General features: G+C 48.9%; 1 protein-coding gene across 1 annotated transcript in view; it reads left to right on the forward strand.

The window, feature by feature from the left end:
• Nucleotides 1-268: 268 nt before the first annotated feature.
• Nucleotides 269-18,535, forward strand: part of MYLK (myosin light chain kinase) — a 203,680-nt gene continuing 185,413 nt past the window's right edge. The window contains exon 1 of the mRNA XM_072811851.1: nt 269-504. The gene's annotated coding sequence lies outside the window, so the exon portion shown is untranslated. The remainder of the gene's footprint in view (nt 505-18,535) is intronic.

The following is an 18,535-nucleotide window of genomic DNA, read 5'->3' on the forward strand; positions in this document are numbered from 1 at the left end:
TTCTTTGGCATCTGCCCTCTCTGGAGGAAAGAAGCACCTAGTTCTTGTCCTCCTGGTAACCATTATTCCTGAACTCTAAACCCCTGACCTCCTACACACGATAATAAAATCACCTGTTGTCCTGAGGACGTTTCCACGGTTCCACACAGCCTGTGGGAGTGATGTGCTCCTCCCAGCCGCTCCCGCTCCCTTGTGCACGCCTGCCCCTGAATTGGCTTTCCTCTCCTCCTTCCCACCAGGCACCGGCCAGGCGGTCCCCAGTAGGCCGCCCCAGCTGCAGTGCAGAGCACCAGCCCTGGCCAAGGGCTCCCGGAGCCCGCAGGGAGACAGACCTCCGAGACGTCCTGCCGTGTGCTCACCATCCAGTTGCCACAACAAACAGCAGAGGAGACGTTGCTGAGTGGGCAGGGTTTAAAGTGTGCTGTTGACCGTTCCTCCTCAGCCCACCCTGAGGACGTGGCGGAGAGGGTGACTGGGTGGCCAGGAGAGACCAGCGCCCACAAGGTGAGCTGACACCTGGCCGGGTGCCCAGACAGGTGGGAGTGAAGTCAGCACGCCTTAGTGTTATCTGTTGACCTTGGCTTACCTGGTCTGCATTCTAGAACTGGTGAAGTCGGTGGGAATGGTCATTGAGCCAGCCAGGAAACAAGATTAAGTATCTGCTGGGTGCTCTGGCCTCTGCTGGGAACTGTCCACACTGCCAAGCTGGTAGTCCGTCCTTCCAAACTGTCCCAAAACGCCTTTCTCCTGCTGCTCCGGGAGGCTGCTCTGGTCAACTGCATTTGGTTTTGATTTTTCCTTTGACTCTCTGGTTCCTTGCAAGCAGCCATCACTGGGATTGGAGTACGGGTTGAATTCTGTGTTAGCTGTGGGACCAAGCTATTCCAGGTCCTGACCAAGAGCCCCCACCGGCCCTGCTTCACAGGCACAGTCATCGACACGTCGTGACATTGTCCCATTGACAGCAGGCATAGAGTAGAGTGAGGCTGCCTCACAACGGCAGTGCCTCCGTGGGTGACTGTATGATGGTCAGTGTTCTCAATAGTATTTCTTTTTTAAAGATTTTATTTATTTATTCATGAGAGACACAGAGGGGCAGAGACACAGGCAGAGGGAGAAGCAGGCTCCACGCAGGGAGCCCGATGGCGGGACTCGATCCCGGAACTCCAGGATCACGCCCTGCCTGAGCTGAAGGCAAATGCTCAACTGCTGAGCCACCCAGGGATTCCCGCCTGCCCCCCCGCTTTTTTTTTTTAAGATTTTATTTATTTATTTGAGAGAGAGAGTGTGTAAGAGAGAGAGAGGGAACATGAGCAGGAGGGAGGGGCAGAGGGAGAGGGAGAAGCAGACGCCCCTGCTGAGCAGCGAGCCCTACTTGGGGCTCGATTCCAGGCCCCTGGGATCATGCCTTGAACTGAAGGCAGATGCTTAACCTGTTGAGCCACCAGGCACCCCTCTCAATTACATTTCAAAAGTCTGAGTGATCTTTTGGGATTTCCCATGTGAAATTTCAGAGTGGGGGTCCATTGCTTTCTGTAGCTTTGGCTAGTGACCAAGATGGGTTTTCTTTTGTCACCCTCTGCCCTCTCCAGCATCAGCCTGGGAGAGATCTGTCCACTCTCACTGTGAGGAGGCTGCTGGGGACCCAACCAATTCAGTGAAGCAAAGAAAGTGAGAAGGAGGGAGGAGAAAGAGGAATCAGTGAAAAGAAGCATAGCCTACGATTTTATAACACTGATTACTTCCCCCTGTGGTTCTAAGGCTACTTTGAAGTATATGGTGCCATCACTGAAGTTAGAGAATACCTTCTTAGACTGCTTTGGCAGACAAAACGAAGTATGAGTGTTCTGGCCTTCTGTTAAAAAAAAATAGATCCTGTAATTTTAAAGGAATTTGTAAAAAGTGACTATGAGGTTGGACTCTAAAGTGGCAGATAAAAGGAGAACGCAGTGTCCTACTGCTGCCTGAAAGAAAATACAGAACGTGTGGCTGGGATGGGGGGCCATTATTTTGGGATTCAAGGGAGGCTGGATCAAAGTGACCACTGTGTATGTATGAGCGTGGCTCCCTTGAGAGGCAGAGCCTTAAGGCACTCTGACATTGCGAGGCAGCAGAAGCAGGAGATCAAAGAATGGAAAAATTAATGCAAGCACTTTATTTTAAAGCCAGGGTTGCCTTGGTTAACATCAGGGTGAAGATAAGAGCCACTGGTGCTGAGGGGTGGGCTATGCAGGGAGCCCTTTCTGTAGAGTTTCCAATTTTATGCTCATGACAGAGAAATTTGCGAGGAGATGAGGAGGGTAGTCCAAGTTTCATTGTAAAACCTAGAGCGAACAGGACTGCAGAAATCATCCAGCACTCCTTTCTCTGCACGGATGAGGGAAGGGGGCCTCTAGAGCAGAGCTGCAGTGATGCACCTGGTCCTTGCAGAGTCAGGCCGGAACTTGGTGCCCTCGTCCCGGGTCCCCTAGGATCCGAGCTAATGGGTCGCTCACAGATCATTCAGGCACCTTTAGCAAGATACAAACGTTGCTTGATAGATTCTCAAAAGGGCAAGTAATCTTTAGTTTCATCCATACATTTTTTTTCAGAGATGCCTGTGGAAAATCTCCTCTGAATTCCATACCCTTAATGATGATGCTCTTTCTGCTTTTTGATAAAATTACTTTGAACAATGAACTGTGATGCCACATTGCATCAAATTATATTCACATAGGCTTCATTGTGAGTCGTCTTTTCTAATGAAAGCACATGTATTTTAGAAAGCTTTATGTTGCTTGACATGTAACTTGTAATTAAGTATTGGGTTTCATGTTATTTCTTTAAAAGTTGGGCATTAGGGCCTTGGTTAATATTGTAACCATCCCTTATACTAATGTTTCTATGAGAAATTTGATCCCCTTCCCAAGAAAAGAACATAATCCATGTCAATGTGGTGAACGTTGATTTGATTAATGTACCAGACATGACATTTGTTCATTTATCATGTAGTCCTTGGTGGTGAGGGAGGCAAAGTCCTTGCTCTCAGGTAGTTTTCCTTCTAGTGAGAGAGGAGGACAGTAATATCTGGCAATGTTTTTAAAGTGCAATGAAGAAAAGTAGTGCAGGGTAAGGGGATGGAGGGATTAGGGCAGAGAATTATTTTACATAGGATCGCCAAGTAGGCAGGAGGGCCTCTTTGTGGAGGTGAGATGGGAGCAGAGGACATAGTGGAGTGAGTGAGTTTTCAGATCTGGAGGAGCAACTCTATTCAAGGCAGAGAAACTGGCCATTGCTAAGGCCTCAAGGCAGGAGTGAACTTGATGTGGTCGGAGTAACAGCAGACAGGCCAGCTAGCTCTAGAGAGGAGGGTGAGGCATAGCGTGATAGCAGGTGAGCTTGCAGCAATAGGCAGGGCTGGGTGAGGTAAGGCCTTACAGGCCATGGTAGGGAGTTTGGATTTGAGTCCATGGGTAATGGGTCCATTGGAGGGCGCTGAATGGGGGAGTATCACTATCTAACTGCTGAGTGGAGAATCGACTAACTGTAGGGAAGGAGTGTGGAACCAGGGAGGTAGTTAGACTGCTGCAGGGGTCTAAGGACATGATGCTGGTGGCTCGGATGGCTGGTGGCGTAGGATGGCGAGGCGTGATCAGAATGAAGGTAGAACCAGTGAGAATTGCTGATGGATTGGATGGAGAGAGAGGGAGGGTGGGGGTGGCTCCTGTGCTTGAGTATTTGGGTGGATGATGGAGCCTTTGGCCCAGGTGGGAAATGCTGCAGGAGGAGCACATTTGGCTGGAGAAAGGTGAGAGATCCTGTTACATCTTGTTAGATAAACCATTGGGGATGTGGAGTAGGCAGTTGGATATAGAACTCTGGAGGTTGGCAGAGAGGTTGGGACAGGAGATAGGTTTGGGAATCTCTGACCTTCCAATGCATGTAAACCTGTGGGACTGGATGATCCCTGAGGAATGAGCAGGCCCATCACTTAGAGACCAGGAAGAGGGGGAAGGAGGAAAGAGAGGAGTGTACAGCCGCGCCCCCCACCCCCCATCCAGAGAGAAGAGAGTGTCTCCAGATGGAGTGGTGACTGACTGCGCCAGTACGGCTGAGAGCATTAAATACATTATCAGGCTGGAAATAGTGTCCTCAGGATGACTGCCTGGGTTCTTATGTGCCTGTGGGCCTTGTCTTCCCCCCGTTAGACTGTGAACTCACCAAAGCCAGGGATTATTTCAATATTCTCCTGCTTGTACTTGGAGCCACTTAAAGCTGTGGCTGAACTGCCTACCGAGGGGTCACTTCCTTGTGGAAGCTGCTTGCAGAGTTGTTCATCACTGGGGCAGTGGGGACAGTGTTGATGAGGAAGGTGCAGGACCAGTCCCACCCTGGGCAAAGAGGCTAGTGATGTTCCAACCCTGAGTAGAATGAGTTGGGTAGAAAAGGAGAAGACAAATGGGAAGAGCAGAAAGGAAAACAGAGGAGTATCAGATTCCTGATTTTGGGAACTATCAACCTCTTAAATGTAAACATATAGCTGAGGAAGAGAGGCACTGAAGAATCAGGAGCTCTTTGGCCATGGATTGCTGTAGCAGTTGGATTCCTTACCTGCTGTCTCTGCAAAGTATATATGATCTTTGCCATGGCTAAGAAGGATGGAGGAGGCCCTCATGACTTCCAATGGGACCTGTATCTGGGAAAGAATTCTTTGGTGATGCTCTGGGACAGTCTTGGCCTCTTCTCTTGACTGGGTTCCATTGTTCTGTGTCTGTGGGGACGGGGGGGGGGGGCGGTAACTGGGCCTGAAAGTCTGGCCATCTCTGACCGAGAGTAGTGTCCGTGGTGGAATAGCCTCGAAGATCCCCAAGGGCTGGGCACACTAGGAGTTAATCTGCATAGGGAGAAATATGAGCTTTCTGGCCATCAGGAGTCTGGGATGAGATCTGGACCCTGTCCCGTCTCTTGTCTCATACACAGACATGGCAAAATCAGAGGACCCATAGGACCATAGGAAAGCATAGGAATAGTTTGTGGTTGGGGTGTGTTGAGAGCTTTGAAGAGCTGAGAGGCCGTCTTGATGAGACAGGACCAGAAGTTGAGAGCTCTCGACAACATGAAGGAGACCCTGCTTGTGGGATGAGGGTAGATCCTTGGCCCTGCAGAGGTTAAGGTGGTAATAAGCCTGCAAGCCAAGGGTCCATTCCCTGGAGCTATCCTGGGAACCTAAGTACTCAGTTTTTCCAGACAATCCTGATCACGGAGTCTGATAAAGCTCAAGCGTGCTGCTAAAATTATGTTAAGATAAAAGCTCTTTTTATTCATTAAATATCCATTAAAACCATCACAGATTATTTTTCAAAGGAAAGAAAACTATGCTACAATCCTGCAAATAACTTATGACCAGATGTTGACATCTTGGGACACCCTGTCATGCCTAAAAATATTGTAAGAAATCTTTAAACAGTAATATCTAAAAATACACCCCCCCCCCCAGTTAAGAAGAGGAATAAGGGGAAAGCATTGTAGTTCAAGAGATTTATTGGTGTGTTTATTTTTGAAAAGAATACTAAGCCATAACTTAATACCAGATTCTGAGACCTAGGTATTCCCAGTTTTGTAGTGGAGAGGGAGGGTAATTACAGAATGCAAGAAAGTACCTAAGAGAAAAAGTTATAAAAACCACTGTAGCTTATGGGGTGGGGGGCGCTTGGGTGTTGTAGTCGATTAAGCACCTGATTCTTGGTTTCAGCTCAGGTCATGATCTCAGGGTAAAAATCCCTGGTGGCTTAGCTGAATGGCCAACAGAAAGCTGGAAAGCACATGAATCCTTGATGTGAACAAGTGGTGCAAGGAGCAGGGGGTAGAGATCACATCCCGTTAATTCATGGAGTCTGGGGAGGTTTGGAACCACTGACAGCTTCCACATCTACCAGCCTCCCGCTAAGCTGCCTGTGATGAGCTGAAATTGTATTACACAACACTATCCCCGACTGTGTTCTTTTCTTAGTGCCTGAGGTGGGTCTGGAGCACGTTCAGGGCGGGATCTCCACCTCCGTGCCCCGCCGTACAGCGGCCTGCTCAGACCGTGGCTTGCCCTGGTTACAGCTATAGCAGCTCTAAGCCAGATTTCCCACGTGGACGTCAGTGGTGTTCTTACCTTCCGAACCATGCCAGCTGGCATCCTGCTGAGCTCCAGCCGTGCCATGTCCCTCAGGTCAAGCATCCTCACGTCTTCGGGGGTGAGGTGGTTCCTGAGAGGCCCACTTAGTGTTCTCAGGAGAGGCCGACGAGGGAGTGAGGGGCATCCTGGGCTGGTGGTAGGACTTGTGCTTCTCTTGCACACTTCATTCTCAAGTGGAATGAAGGCAAGAAGCTGGTCAGTACGTTTTATGGAACATAAACCCAGTATCTGATACTGAGGATGAGAATCTAGATTTAGGAGGGTGTACCTGGTGGGGTGGGGGGAGGAGATACCACGGTCTGTGCATCTCGGACAAGGGAACTTGAAAGGGAGAGGTTTGTGTTCAAGAGATGTCTCCCTCCAAGCCCTCCAAAGTCTCAGAAGGACCTCAAATAAATGGAACTTTAGGTTAAAATCAAGAAGGTGAAAATCAACATGAATAGATAAGGAAATAAGTAAGAAAAATATCCTTCACTTAGAATTTTTTTTTAAAAAGAAATAATATAAACCTGGACAAAAATGTGATGGGGTTGATGATAGTTTAAGATAAAGACTATAAAAAAATAAAATAAAAAAATAAAAAAAAATAAAAAAAAGATAAAGACTACAAGGAGAGTGTATTTTGCTACTTCTTCTCTAGGTTATGGTTAATAACTGTGGAGGGTCTGAGCTTTCACTTGCTTGCAAGCTCTTGAGTTAGCCTCCCACGGTTTCGTGGCTCCTGGCTGAAGACGGGGCCTGTGGGTTAGGGACCAAGGGCTTTTTGATTCACAGTGATAACAGTGACCTGGGTACCAGTATTTTCTCACACTGCTTCTTTGAGCCCCAATCCCCATAGGGTGACGGTGGAGAGAAATCCTGAGCTGAGGGAACTCAAATGTTGTAAAATGGACAGTAGGTACACCCGTGCTTTGCTCCAAAGGGAGACCCCATCTCTCTCATTTATGATACAGATACCCTTGAAAAGACAGTCTAGAACAGAGGCAGTCCATGCTTCCACTTGCAAGGTGTGCAGAACTGGGAGAGACCCACGGAGAATGGCTCCCACCTGCCACCTCAGCAGTAGAAAGGGAGAGGCAGCTAATGTTCTTGCCTCCTCGTTAGGGCCCAGGCAGTGACCAGGAGACCTAGTCCCTTACCTCGTCAAAGCTCAACGGAGGTGGTACTATTGCTCTACCAGTAAGGAGGCTGGAGAGTAATGGGACTGGAATCTCCAGCCACAGGGTTTGTGTAGATGCTACCTACTTCTTATGTGCTGAGCGTTGTGCTAAAAAGTAGCCCGAGCTTAGTCAGATGTTTGTTTATTAGTTCACAGCTCTAAGAGCCCTTGTGAACTGACTGATGTTGTTCTCGTAACGCAGATTATCAGGCGTGCGGGACACTGAGGCACAGTGAGTGCTGGGGCTGGGATTCAGGCTGCGAGCTTAGCCGCTCTCCTCCTGTGCTCTTTCTCCAGCCCTCGGGGTCACGCCAGGGGAGTCCTGGTGAAACCAGTGTGTGCCCTGAAGATGTGGAAGAGAGTTTGGAAACCATGCCTGGTAGGAATAGTGGAAGGACCAGGACGCCTGGGTGGCTCAGTGGTTGGGCGCCTGCCTTCGGCTCAGGGCATGATCCCAGGATCCAGGATTGAGTCCCGCATCGGGCTCCCTGCATGGAGCCTCCTCCTCCCTCTGCCTATGTCTCTGCCTCTCTCTCTCACTCTGTGTCTCTCATGAATAAATAAATAAATCTTAAAAAAAAAAAAAAAGGAATAGTGGAAGGACCAAGTGTGTTCTTCTGCAGAAGGATAAGTGGTGACTGTCATCAAATATTTGTAGACCTGTCTTACGGCAGACTGGAGTTTACTCTGCGTGACCCCAGGGGGCAGAATGGGGTCCAGGTAAGGGGAGGCATATCACAGCCCATGGTGGAATGGGCTGCTTCTGAGTGTGGGAACTTCTTCTTGCAGGATTTTCTGGGAGATTGCCTTCTGGGATGCCCTGGCTTGGATCTGTCCATGGCCCCTCAGTAAGCACCTCTGTTCTATTCTCTATAGGATCTAAGTGATGGAGGAGGAAGGTTCTAATGAGGTGCTCTAGACGTTTCCTAAGAGAGCAGACCCTGCTGAATACAGTGACCCAAATTCCCTCCACTGACATCCCTTCTTCTCCCCTTTCTGAGAATTCTGTACTGTCGGACATGCCCAGAGGGGATTCCTACGTGGATGAGGCTGTGTCCTAACTGGAGAATCCAGTCCACCCCCAGGGGCTGGAGAGTCTGGCTCAGCTGGAAGCCTGCTCTGTCTCATGGAGGGACCCAGCAAGATCTTGGCTCAGTCCTGCCTCTAACTCTGATGGCTTTGTTCCCATCCTTCTCCCAGCCTGAATCACCAGCCTCCTGGCTTGGCCAGGCCCTAGCAAGTGTCCACACACACATACCAGGCCCGCTGTTGCCCAGTTTAGGACAGAACAGGATTCCTATACTGGGTGGGAGGTTGAATTAAAAGATCCCTGTGGTCTCTTAAATGTATCTGTGGTTCTGTGATTCACTGTTTCCTTGTCAATAGCCCATGCTTTAAAAAGCAAGTGGGAACAAGTGTTTAGATCCAGTGCTACTCTGTAAGGACTTGGCTGTCACCCCATGGTCACTCCCTTCTTGTCTTGGGCAGCTCCACTCCTAGGCGAAGCAGGTATGGTCCAGGTGCAGGTCCAGGGAGGAATTTGGGAAGATGGTGAGGAGTGGGTGGTGGCAACTGGTTTAATGGCATCTGTTGCACTCAGCCAGGAATGCCTTCTTTTGGAAGCTAAAGACTTCCTCAATATGGTCTCGATTAGCCTGTGTATATTTTTAAAATAATTACATTTTCATCAAAGGGTTTTAGAGAGAGATGTTTAGCCCAGTGTAAAGGGCATGATCAGGTCTGATCCTGAAATAATGTCTCTGTTATCCCAGATGTCAGGAGTAACTAAAAATATACTCATAAATTGGAGGAATTCTTGGTTTATTGGACTCATCTATTTTCTCTCTTAACCTCCCTCCAGAAAGTGAGAGGGGGAAGCAGTAAGCCAAAAATCTTTAATTATCCAGTCTGCTGACATTGTTTTATCTGCGCCACTGATATTAAATCTGCACAGCATTCCATTTCAGTCACTTGCAGAGCTAAGAGTAACCTCCGCAAACATGGGCCTTTGTCTCTGTGCTTGCTTGTGGCCAACGATCTGTTTCCTACCCTTCCCCACCCTCCCTCAGACTTCTTAAATTCCAAAGCTTTCTGTGGCACCGGAAATGATCTGTCTGTGGAATGTCCATACTTTGGGAAAGTCCCTGAACTGTGTATCAGAATTCTGCTTCCCCCAACTCATCTTGGCCATTTGTGGTTAGGTCTTGGCATGCACCCACCATTGGAGAGACCCGGGTTTGGCAGGAGCATTTTGTCATGTTTCTATTATTGACATAAATGAAATTTTATCAGTTCCTATCATTGACATCCGTGGAGAAGGAAGAGAAAGTCCAGCTAGTTTTTTTTTTTTCATCTTTCTTATACAAATTTGATTTTTCCCTGTTACTTCCTTAACTTCTGTGGCCAAACGCATCTTCGATTTCAGTTTGGTTCCCTGGGCTGTGACCTTTTCACCTACTGTAATGTTGACACAATCAGCTGGTTTAGCGCCCAAACGATGCCACTGTTACTGCTACAGCCCGGTCGCTTTTCTGGAAGGCTTCTCCTATGGCCAGCGCTTGCTGAGGGCTTGCGTCCTCGCAGCCTCTTGAGGCAAGTACCATTGCCATCCTCTCCGTTTCACAAGTGAGGACCCAGAGGTGAAAGAGTTTGCTGAGGGTCCTGCAGCAGAGCGGGGATTGGAAGGCAGGCAGCTGGCTGACTTCACGCCCCCTCCGTCCCGCCTGCGGGCCCTCGGCTCTGCACGCACCCAGCGTCCCCACTCGCCCTCCAGGAAGTGTTCCTGTCTTTCTGAAGTGCTGTCCTCAGCAAATGTTTAATGAGCACGGACTGTTCAGCAAGAACTCTCTGCCATGGGGATACAGAGATCTATAAACCCGAGCTCCCTGGCGCCCCACACGCTGTGGCCGTGGACACGAAGCCTGGCAGTCCGAGCCGGCGCTCTGCTGAGCAGGGGTCGTGTTTCCTGTCTGCCTACCCATGGGGGCTCTCCCCTGGGCCCATATTGCTTGTGGCGAGCCCCCACAGATTTCCCTGACCAGGGCCAATGTTGTGTTGGGACCAGCCCTTGTGGTTCTTATTACAGTTGCGAGACACAACTCAAGAGCAACCATCAGGGTACTTAGAAAGGACAAGATTTATTACTTACTTACCTCCTAGAGGGTACATGGCATGCCTGGGGCCACAGAACAAGGTCATGTGGGGAGAGAGAGTTGTCCTCATGTTCTGCTTTTCTTGGGGACCAAGGTGGGGGCCTAGGGCTTCACAGGGTCACTCTTTATTGGTGTATTTAAAACATAAGAGCAGGAATTAAAGTGTGGGAAGGGGAAAGCCAGTGGTCAAAGGCCCAGTTGTGTAAGCCAACCACAGCTCTCTAAAAAGGGAACCTGGGTGGGGCGACTTGGCTCGTCATCTAGTCCTGTAGCTGGCCATGTGATTGTTTGAGATGGACGTCTTTGAAGTGGATGCCCGAGCAATCAGAAGCTTAATGACAGGCACTTACATTACAGGCAGAAAAGCTGACCATCCAAGTGCTTTGGTGAAGGGTGCCTTTGTTGTGTTCACCACCGTCTCCAGGATCCGTAATAGCACCTGGCAGATAGAGCTCTCAAGCTCTCAAAAAAAGTATGTGGTGAGTGAACGAACTGCCAGTGCAACAAAGCCACGGACATTTTACAAATAAATGAGAGAATATGTTGATGACCACAAAGTATGAAGGACGTGAACTGAGATGCGTCTGTTAAACTACGCACGCTGGGTGTATGGAAAACCCGGCGCCATCCTCAGTTTTGTGTTTTGTCACAGATTTGTGGGAACTTGGTCCTGGACGGGTGCTCGTGTCTTAGACCCCTGCTAGCAAGGGCTCCAAGTAGTGGGGACTTTGAGATTCGAGCAGGATGCAGCTGCAGGGAAAAGACTACCCGTGGCAATCCAGGGCTCCCCCACTGGCAACATTATATAGGACGGGGCAGTAGGCCTGATGGTTTGCTGGATAACAACAATTGTTTTGAACTTCATGACTCCTTGGAGTTGGATCCTCTCCTGCCTTGCTCAACACTTGCCTCACTTCCCAAGCCTTGCCTAACTTGGTTGGGTATCTAAGTGCACATCCCTCCAAACTGTGCAGGAATCCCTGGACCTGGCCCCTGCCTAAGCCCTGGCACCAGTTCAAGGAGCTCAAGCTCAAACTGGAGCTGAGGAATGAGAGAATATTGGGGGGGTGGGTACGAGTCAGCATATGTAGCAGGCTGACATGAATCAAGGGGACCCAGATTTACGAGCCATAAGGAAGTTCATGCACTTGACCCAGTAATTGGAATTCGTAAAATATATCTTGGGGAAATAATCCAGAATGAAGGAAAAGTTGTGTTCATGAAACTGTGACTTGTGATGTCATCTGTTTTAGTGAGATTGGAAGCAACCTAAATGGTAAACAACAGGGGCATGATTGAGTAAATTATGGTTCATCCACTTGGCAGCATATTGCACAGTTGCTAAAAATGAGACTTATAGGGATGCCTGGATGCTCTTTTAATTCTTCAGTTAAGACAGAAGGGGAAAGAAGAGCATGGCCTCACTTAAGAGAGGGAGAGAGAGAGCTCTGCTTTGGAGGCCAGGCTATACCTACTTGACAGGAACCTTCAGAGGTCAGCTGAGAGAGGACACCTGAGCAAGCAGGTGCTCATTGCAAATCCCAGCTTCCCAGAGTGGTCTCGGGGGAGAACCCGACCTTTTCATGGGGGAGAAAGTACCATGGTGAAGGCTTAAACTGGAACAGTGTTAAACAAGACAGCTCTGGTCTTTCCCTTATTGCATTTTATCTATGCCACAGGGAGCAGGTGCCATCAATAGTGAAGTTCAGTTTTTCTCTTGGGCCCAAAAACCAAGCGGGACAAGGCCGCTAGAGAAACGGAACCGAGCCCTCGCTGATGGGCGTGAGGCAGAGCAGAGTTGATGGCAAGAGTTCTTTGGTATAATGTCCCGAATCGCCCCGTATCAGACCCTGGGCCTTGGGAACTGCTTTCTCCAAGAAAAGTGTCATATTGGGTAATGCTAAAACACCAAACTAAGAGCAAAAACAGATTCTCTGCATCAAGCATTAATGATAAAAGCTCCAGGTGACAGCATTTTTTAAAACATTTTATTTTATTTTTTAAAGATTTTATTTATTTATTCATGAGAGACAGAGAGAGAGAGAGAGAGAGAGAGAGAGAGAGAGAGGCAGAGACACAGGCAGAGGGAGAAGCAGGCTCCATGCACGGAGCCCGATGTGGGACTCGATCCCGGGTCTCCAGGATCACGCCCTGGGCTGAAGGCGGCGCTAAACCGCTGAGCCACCCGGGCTGCCCTGGGTGACAGCATTTTGTTAAATGTTATACAACTGTTAGAAGTGGAGGTTAGGGGATCCCTGGGTGGCGCAGCGGTTTGGCGCCTGCCTTCGGCCCAGGGCGCGATCCTGGAGACCTGGGATCGAATCCCACGTCGGGCTCCCGGTGCATGGAGCCTGCTTCTCCCTCTGCCTGTGTCTCTGCCTCTCTCTCTCTCTCTCTCTCTGTGACTATCATAAATAAATAAAAATTTAAAAATAAAAAATATAAAAAAATAAAAAAAAATAAATAGAAATGAAGGTTAGTAGTTAGATGTGCATTGTTAACTTAATACATATATTTGGTGTGGACATGCACACAAGGAGCTCCGTTTTAGGCCTAACCAACCAAATCTGGAGAGGCCTAGCTGGTTGGCTGCTGTGCCCACTGGATAGAAGCTTGCCTAAGTTGCCTAGAAGAAAATGGTCTAACAAGTAGAATGGCCATTTGCAGTGATGGCAGACAGCGTACTTCTCTTTAGAGTCCTGTGTCAATCTTGTTCCAATGGGGGAGAGAACATTTAACGCCCCACAGATGCTGGGGCCGTGTCTCCCTCTACGCCGGTGTTGGGAAACACACTGCAGCTTTCGTGTTGGCTGAGTGTCCCACACCGGATGGAGAATTGCTCGGTTCAGGGGTGGAAAACCACGAAGGGCTTTAGGGCCTGTGAGCAGGCCATTGCTCCACTAGCTGTTTTATTTCTAACCCTACCTTCCTGGCCTCTGTGGTTCTATTGTCCTCTGCTAATCTGGCCTCTCCAGTCAGATTCCAAGTCCTCCATCCTCGAAGTCTGTGTTCTCCCAGCTAATGCGGGGTGGTGGCCCATTGATCTTCCTGTTGGCTGGCACTTCCTTCTCTGGCAGCTGATGGGACCTCCTGTGGGGAAAGGCTTTTCCCTCTGCATGTGAGTTGTCTCCATTTCTGAGAGAGGATTGGGAGGGACAGATGCTCTCTCCTCCCCACTGAGAGCCAGGTGAGTCGACACCCCTGAGCAGAGGTTCCCCTCTCCAGGAGGTCAGTCCCAGTTTGCTGTGTTCCTGCTGACACACTGCCGGTCCAAACCTGAGATTGAGGTTCAGAGAGGCCCCGGGCTCAGCAGATCCCAGCTCCAGACCCAGAGGATGCTCCATCCACCTGTGGTGCTCAAGGACTGCAGATTGAACCCTTCACCCACAGAGTGGCGACTTCAGTGAGGAAGGGAAGGCAGTACAGGGGTGGGGAGGGCAGTCAGGGTGTGAGGGAGGGAGATCATGGAGGCAAATGGAGGCCACTGGCAGGATGAGGTCAGAAGGAAGGGATGTGTTTTCAGTCTTCCTGCAGCACTTACGTTATTATATGGGGAGGATGTAGTGTCTAGCACGCTCTGATATAACCTCTTACCTTATTTACAGTCGTAGTCGTCATCGTAGGTGTCCAGAAACACGTAGTGGTGGATATGTGGACAGACTGTGTGTTTTGACCCTAAACTGGGGTTCTTCTCTGCGGGGAGCACAAACTCGATGAACCTGGCTTGATTGGCCCAGATGATCAACATGTGGCCTCGATAACATAAACGTTCTAAGTAGTGAAGAGGGAGTTGCATCGTGTCAGCATGCTTTTGTCCAGCCATGGGATTGGCTTTGTAGACAAACATCCATGACCTTGAGGTTGGGATCTGGAAGATTCTTATAGACGTGAACCACAGGAATGAATGAACTTCTGGAATTTCCTTGCTGAGCGGAGTGTGCGTGTTTGTGGCTGTGGCTTTTGGCTACCGTTTTATACGTTCTCCTTCCTGGTGTACAAGACTTACCTAATTACAAGCAGACTAGCTGGTCACTTCAGAGCCAGAAGTGACTGGTGATTGTCACACAAGCTCCCTTACCATGCTCATCCAGGTCCCCCAGGAGAGGTTAAGGGTAGCTTGTCTGAGCTGCTGTCTGCAGACCAGAGTGTGTGAGGGCCCCGCAGGTGCTTGGGCTCACAGAGCCAGACGGGATGTGCACATCGGATTAGAAATGATGTACATCTGTATAAACAGATAACACACATCCAGGAGAGATGCTAGAGGTCTTCTCGCACTTTCCCAGGGGTCACTGTTAGCTGATCCTGTCCCTGAAATTTGGTAGCTCTAGCCTTAAGCCAGCCCTTCTCTCGGGGCCTTGATTTTCTTATCTATAGACTGATAAGGTGAGCAAATGTCCCCTTGTGTCTGTGATTGTGAGTCATCTGGCAGAGCCAGGACAAGACACCAAGACCTTGGACTCCAACCCCTCCCAGATCCTCCCCGTGGCATCTCTAACAGTGTGACACTGTTACCAAGGGTCTGAACCTTGGAGCCACAGACCCAGATTTAAAGCCAGCTGATAAGAAATAGCTGTTACTGTGAGTTCTGTGACCTTGGAGCCATTGCTCAACCTCTGAGTCTTCAAAATGAAAATAATACCTATTACATAGAGTTGTTTTGAAAATGAAAGTTAGGTAACAACCCTCGCTATGGTAGCTGGCTCCCAGGAAGCAGTGGATGGGTGGGCTATTTCTGTTTGTAACAGGGATATTTGTGATCATGGTCCTCTCATTTGTTTGGACCTGAGGCTTCTGTTTTATGTGAAACAGAAGGGTTGGATTGGACTGGTGCTTCTCCAACTTTCTGACTTTGCCATCCCCAAGGGAAGTGGAGAAAGAACATGTGCTTAGGGATAGGGGCTTGGGGCGTAGTAGCCTGAAGCACCTTGTGGAAAGCATCACATTTCTTTGAAGTCCTACATCTATTTGTAAGTCCCTTAGTTGTCATTTTATGCAATAATGTGCATGTGCTGGGGTTTTTAAAAAGATTTTATTTATTTATTTATTTATTTATTTATTTATTTATTTGAGAGAGACAGAGTATGAGTGGGGAGGGAGGGGCAGAGGGGGAAGTAGAGGGAGAATCCCAAGCAGACTCCTTGCTGAGCGAGCTCTCCCCACCCTGCCCAACTCAGGGGTTTAATCCCATGACCCTGAGATCCTGACCCGAGCTGAAAGCAAGAGTGGATGCTTAGCCAATGGAGCCACCCAGGTGTCCCAGAATGTGTTGGTTTTATTTATTATTTATTTTTTTGAACATGTTGGTTTTAATAGAAAAATGCTTCCTCCAGATCTTTGAGTACAGTTGATGTTCTGGGATGAGATGGCCTCAAGTGTCCCCAGAAGGCACACAGAGGTGCCCCTGTGGGGATGGAGGTGGGATTGCATTGTTTCTAAGATCCTACTCAGCAGCATCCCAGGTTCCTAGGGTAAGTGGTACCCAAGAACCTGGAAGGAACCTCGGAGGGCAGGCTCTCGGTGCCCTTGCTCCTAGTGGGACTGGACAGTGTTGGGTAGGGGTGGAAGCAACAGAAGGGGGGAGAAGATGCAGCCTCTGCAAGTGAAGGCCAAGGAAGGCTGGAAGAGCAGGGCTGTGTCTGAGCCTGCCTTTTGGCCCATGGGCTGATAAACCTGGCTGGGTTGGGTTGGCAGCCCTCCACCACCCCAGGTAAGTTCCAGGAAACACTAAGCCATTGTTTCTCTTCTGCAGCTGGAAGCTGTCCTGGGGATGGGCCCTCATATCATGGGAGGGTGGGCGAGAGCAAGGGGTGAACTGCATGTGGCAACATAGGACTCGTCATTCTGCCAAGGTATGCTCCTCCTGGCAGTTCTGATGTAGTACCTAAGGCCAAGGTCTGGGGCCGTGCCCAGCCAATGGGAGGGGAGTGGAAGGGAGCCTGGAAATGAGCGGCAGGCTTTGGGGCAGAGCCTGTGAAGGGGAAGAGGGAGCATCTGTGGGAGGGGGGCAGATCTACTGATGTATACAGGGGCCTGCTTACATTTGCTAGAGATTAGCTAGGATGCATGGGCTCTCAGGCATTAGGGATTGAAATGAAGTCACCCATTTCTTTAGGACAAATATAAGGGGCTTTCCCTGGGCAAGGGATTAACTACATTAGTCAAATTTGTACCCATCAGATAGCATTCCAATAAATCTAAGAGAATATCACCAAAGCTGCCACACTGGAAACTTCCTTTTGGGCCTTGTGTTTATTATAGTATTTATTATAATAATAAGATTCAACGTATCTTGATGAATTCTTCTTGAGCATGTTACCAAATAGAGCTAGGATTTGGAGTTCAGAAGGATTGGCTTCCAGTTTCGCTTTATTAGCTCTATGACTTCAGACAAGTCACTTGGTCTTAGAGCCTCAGATTTCCCATCAATAAATGGAGTCATAACATACCTCAATATATATTGTGAAGTTGAGGTGAGATCTGGGTTGGGAAAGCATTGTGTAAGTTGTCAGTAGCTTAATGTTAATCTTAAATAAAAACCCTCTTGGCAGCATTAAGTGAAGAGCGTTGCCATCCTCTACACCCTCCACAACCTGGTCTCAATCAGTTGAAAGACTGTAACTCTCTCAGCTTCTCTTGACTCAAACTGTTCTTTGTGACTCAAGAAGATCCCCCTTTTCAGGTGAGTTTTGTTGCTTTTAGGCACGCATTATCATCAGCTTCTATCGCAGGGCTCACCTGCCTCGATGGGCCTGGGCTATGCCGCACGAACCTCAGAGGCCCCTGCATCCATCTTTGAAGATACATTGGTCCACTCTGGGCCCCAGTTTCTTCATCTAGAAAATAAAGGAAAGGCGGTTTGGCTAGATGACTTAGGTCCCCTTGCAACCCTCAGTGTTCTATGATCTAGCCATATTCCAGAGTGCTTATAGTAAGCCAGAGGTGGGGAGGGAGGGTGTGATGCATATTGTCTGGCCAGTGACAACTGATAAAAACAAGTCAACATTCAGACATGAAGGAGTAATCTGCTCTTTGCAATAGGGCAGTATTTAGATAAATTAGAACATCTAAGTGAAACGTGATACCTCTTATTCTTCATAATGACTATTTTATCAATTGGTAAATAATGATCAATTATTTGATAATTATCAACTATTCATATTCGAGGGAGGGATTGCTGTGTGCCAGGGGATGTTAGAAGTTGCTTTGCGTATTACAGTTACAATGTATTGGCTATTCCAAGTATTTGCTCTGTGTTAGATACTTGAAGTTGCTTCTAATCTCCGCAGAGCGCCACAAAACAGATTTACAGAGAAATTAAGGTTTAATGAGATTAAGTAAACCATGCAGGGTCATTCAGCTGCTAAGTGGCAGAGGCAGGGTCAAGTCTAGGCATTTTTTTTTTTTTAAGATTTATTCATGAGAGACACAGAAAGAGGCAGAGACACAGGCAGAGGGAGAAGTAGGCTCCTCCCAACGGAGCCTGATGCAGGACTCGATCCCGGGACCCAGGGATCATGACCTGAGCCAAAGGTAGACACTCAACCACTGAGCCACCCAGGCATTTTTGACCACAAAGCCTAGGATGGGACCCCTTCGTCAAAGTCCATTGGCTGGCTGTCACCACCTGGCTTGCTCTTGAATTGCCGACTTGTTATTGCTCTTGTCCTAGGATGGGTGGTTACCCCAGCTGTGTTTTTGATGCAGTTCTGGGCTTGACCCCCGAGGAGGAATTGGTCCTTTCTTTCCAGCCGAGGCAACCAGCCTGAAAACTGCATGGGCGAAACCTAGCTGGATTTAGTGCTTTCGCTCCTGGCATGCTGGAGACACCCAGCCTTGGCTCCCTCCTCATTCTGCTTCTCTCGCACCTGCCCTCTCATCTGAGCGCTAGTCAAGGGTGGAAGGCGCACTGGAAATCCGGAACAGTTTGCCAGGCCTCTGGCTTCAGCCAGGGGATTCAGATCGTGTTGGTGGGAGCAATCAGAAACCAGCTGCAAACTTGAATTTCAAATCGGGGCCCCTGGGAGCTGACACATCAGGTTGGCTCGTGCCTCATTTTCCTCC

The sequence above is a fragment of the Canis lupus genome, chromosome 35 (genome assembly GCF_048164855.1).
Source record: "Canis lupus baileyi chromosome 35, mCanLup2.hap1, whole genome shotgun sequence".
In the NCBI taxonomy this organism is placed as follows: Eukaryota; Metazoa; Chordata; class Mammalia; order Carnivora; family Canidae; genus Canis; species Canis lupus.